Below are 4,692 nucleotides of genomic sequence, written 5' to 3'. Positions count from 1 at the left end.
ATCAGGTACATTCAAAGACAAATAGTCAATCGCAACAAATACGGGATTGTGGCTTTCTAATTTTAGTTACTTGCCTAAGTGTAACTTTCCAGGAGTATTTACAGGTACATTCAAAGACAAATGGTCAAGGATACTTTGATGGCTGATGATTTGCAACTTTCAAATGGCTCTCAATGAGAATTAAAATTTATTACAACGCATGATTGGGAGGTGGACCCTTTTGCCTCATTCTATGTTCGGTTGTAGTTTTTTTTTTTTTTTTTTCATTGTGACGGAAGAGAAGACATCATGTGTTGGTCCCTATGCAAGAGAGAAGCATTTGAGGAAGATGTTTTACATGTGCTATATCCCATGGAGGCTAATAGGGAAAATCCTTACATTGCTTCTAGTGATGAATAATCTATTTGGCCAACCATAGCGCTACTGCTTTTTCCATTTAGCTAGATTCCTTTAACTTACATACACAAACCAATCTTTACACAAAGCAGTCCCGCTTTTTCCATTTAGATAGATTCATTTACATTACATACACAAAGCAATCTTTACACAAAGTAATCATTACATACACGGTTTTAAAGATTGCTGGTAATTAGAATGAAAAACTACAATTCAAACTAAACTACAAATTCAGTTCTCTAAATAAATAATAATACTTAATGATACAAATCTAATAACTAAATAACTTATAACACTTCAGCTACAATTCAATTCTCTAAATAACTAATAACACTTAATTATACAAATCTAATAACTAACTAACTTATAACACTTAAATTGCAATTCAGTTCTCTAAATAATTAATAACACTTAATTATACAAATCTAATAACTAAATAACTTATAACACTTACACTACAAATTCAGAATAAGATGTAATATAAACCATTACCGAGTCAATAAATAACAACAAACAACTACAAAAAGACCAAAGTACATCCGGAATAGTGTGCGTGAACGTCTTAAGACAGCTTCTCTATCAAGAAGCACCAACTCTTTTTTCCGAACCTCTTTAGATATACTGTATAGTACCATTTCTATCTTTTTAATGTCATCCACTATCTTAAGGTGCTCAGTTACTTTATTTTCAACATCGCTGAGTCTCTTCTTGAGCTCTTCCTCCTTCTTTGATAGTTCATTTTTTCTTTCTTGTAGCTCTATGCATTGATCATTATTTGCACACTTGAAATATTTACAGTATGGTAATCCCTGATATTTGCACACAAAACAATTCAAATGTTAGACGTACGTAATATTAATCAATTCATTAAACACATTACATTACAAGTCTTTTAGTTACCTTCGTGTTGTACTATGGACACCCTAAAAAGGATTGTCCTGGATTTGCCTTAGTATTTGAGTATCTCAATATAGCTTCAACATCACAGAAGCACAAGAGAGATGTCAAAGTACGTTTGCCAAAAGATGAAGAAGACATTGATGATAACGACATTCTAACATGAACCAGAATCACAATGAAAAGACACACATATCAAAAGACACATAATAAATCAATCCTCTATTTTTCTCAGTAAATCATCATGTTTAAGAAGTCAACTAGAAATAAATGGTCAATCAAGCAATACAACAGAAAATTAAAAAATGTTAGCAAAGTAGCAGATATGAGATTCCATGAAAGACTTTTTAAATCATCCACAGAGTTGAATAAATAAAGTAACAATTTTTTTCCAGAAACAAATGAACACTGTATTTTTTTTTTAGAATAATAACTTGCAAAAAATTATTTCTTATTTTTTGTTAATTATTTGTACTCTCTCAAAGAAACTCATATTCTATCTTACGCGCCTCTTGAAGTGGGTGTAATTCACTGAACCAGATTTGAAGGAAGGTCCCAAATTTGAAGTTGTGTCTAGGTCCAAAAATGAGACCAATTAAGGTCCCAATGGGTCTGTAGGCTTGCTTGGTACTTGTTCTTCACTGAGACTAACGCTCGCTTGCCGAGACTCCACTTTCACATGAGTCGGCAGTTTTGAAAAAAAAATTAAAACAAACACAAAAAGAAAGGGAAATACATAAATAAGTAAAAGTTACTCTAAATTGAACAGTATAGCACTGGTTGTCATATTATAACCAGTTTTCAGTTCAATATTCCAATCATCCATGGAGAATGGAACTTAAGAAAAATAAGCACAACTACTATCGAATTAAATCAAACAATAGAGCCAAAAGAACAAACATTTTACCTGTGTACAAGGCACAATTCATTCACTAGTCCAAGCATAATCACCAGAAAAAACTCCAAACTCCAAGATTTGAAAAGTAAAACAAAAGCAAATAATATACTAAGAAAATAATGCTAACCATACTACTCCTTTATTACAGAAGATGATTCATAAGAATCATACACCCAATCCATTCACTAGTCCAAGTACGATCACCAGAAAAAATTCCAAACTCCAAGAGTTGAAAAGTAAAACAAAAGCAAATAATAGACTAAGATTACATTTGAATGTTGAACATAGTTGAATTGAGTTGAGATGATAAAATATTATTAGAATATTATTTGTTAATATTATTATTATTTTAATGATTTGAAAAAGTTAAATTGTTTATTATATTTTATATTGAGATTTAAAAAAGTTGTAAGGATGAGTTGAAATGAGTTTGAGATCCAAATTCACCCAAAGAAAATAATGCTAACCATACTGCTACTTCATTACAGAAGATGCTTCATAAGAATCATACACCTAAATTTTTATTACTGTAAAAAACATTAAAACAAACACAAAAAGAAATGGAAAAAAAAGATTTGTGGAATTGTGGAAGCTTTTGAAAGACAACTAAGTAGTCTTTTGATTTAATAATGCACGGCACATTCACTAGTCCAATCGTGATACAAGCATTCAAAAGGAATACAATGCACGTATACCATTGGCACAATTCATTCACTAGTCCAAACATGATTACCAGTAAAAACTCCAAACTTCAAGAGTTGAAAAGTAAAACAAAAACAAATAATAGACTAAGAAAATAATATATATGAGCATATATAGGAATTAGGATTAACAATAATTAATATTTATGCGTTGACTTTATTAATTGGTTTTAGATTCCCTGCTATATATGAACAGATGTTGGTGAAAGCTAGCTGTACTAGTGGTTCGAAACCTTTTTAATGGGAAGAATCTCACAGTATATGTATATAAAAAAAAGAATGTGTGGACACGTGCAAAATTGCTTAACCAATTAATTATTTCATGAGATGTAAAATGTGATTCATGCATCATTTTTTTTTTTTTAATTATCATCCCTCAGTTTATATCATCCTTTACAGTAATGTGATATGACAATTATTATTTTATATCATATTTTGAGATGAGAAATGATTGATAATTAAGAATATGACGAATAATATTAAATATTATTTTCAACTCCATGCAGTTTAATATTGATCATGTTTACTTACAAATTAGAACAATATTTTTATTTTAGTAAGCAAGAATTAATATTAATATATTAATAGGCAAAATTGAAATTGGATAAGACATGCATGCATACAATTTGATCAGGACATTCTGGGTCCTTCCAAAAGTCTTCCTGTTCTTTAATTACATACATTGATCTCCAAGAAAGGCCAATACAATAAAAGTTTTTGTAATGCATAATACAAAAGGAATATAAAAGGATGTGTACTTGCCTTCAACCTACACAGGACAGGGGCAAGTCTCTTCCTTGTTCCTTGATTACCTTCTTTTAAGATTAGAGTTTCGGGATGAAGGGAAAGGAGTTGTGTTAGGGTTAGGATTAGGGTTAGGGTTAGGGTTAGGATTTCGGAATGAGGGAAAGGGAAAGGGAAAGGTTAGGATTAGTGTTAGTGTTAGGGTTTCGAAATGAAGGGAAATTGGCTGGATTAGGGCTAGAGTTTCGGGATGAGGGAAATGGACTGGTTAGGGTTAGGGTTAGGGTTAGGGTTTCGGGATGAAGAGAAATGAGCTGGGTTAGGGTTAGGGTTAGGAGGGAGGGAGATCTACTGGGTCATCTTCGAGGAAGGTGAGAACTCGGGATGAAGGGAAATAGAAGGGCTTCAAGTGAGAGAAATTGCATTTTGTAAATTTCTTGAGGGTCTTTGAGACACAGAGAGGAATGAAGGAAGGGGCTTCGCCAATGGAGAGAAATTTCTTGAAAAGGGTCTTCGAGACACAAGGACGAAAGAAGGAAAGGGCTTCGCCGCGACACAGAGACGAAGGACGGAAGGGGCAGTTGGGGTGAGAAACAGAGAGGTCTCAAAGAGGAAGGAAGGAGGGGCTTCGCTGCGACACAGAGACCAAGGATGGAAAGGGCAACTGGGGTGAGAAATAGAGAGGTCTTGGGGTCGAAGAAACATGTAGAGAAGGAAGATGTCGAAATATAGAGAGAATGAGGGAGAGCTGGAGAAATGGGGGCAAATTATAAAAAAATTAAAACGAAATAAAAATAACATTGTTTGCATTTTTCCACGTCAGCGTAGTTCACGTGGGGCTTGCACAAACCGACTACATCTACCTTTTTTGTAAGAGTAATGCTAGATACAAATCCCAAATAGACAAGCCCCATACAAACCTTTTTTAAAACAATGAGTCCCACTAATAAATAGATTTTTTTATACTTTTTTAAAGTGGGATCCACTTTTTTACAAAGATTTATATGAGACTTGTCTATTTAAAATTTGTAGAAATCATTTCTCTTTTTGTAATTC

The sequence above is a fragment of the Juglans microcarpa x Juglans regia genome, chromosome 3S (assembly GCF_004785595.1).
Source record: "Juglans microcarpa x Juglans regia isolate MS1-56 chromosome 3S, Jm3101_v1.0, whole genome shotgun sequence".
Taxonomy (NCBI): Eukaryota; Viridiplantae; Streptophyta; class Magnoliopsida; order Fagales; family Juglandaceae; genus Juglans; species Juglans microcarpa x Juglans regia.
Note: the sequence above shows the minus strand (reverse complement) of the source record.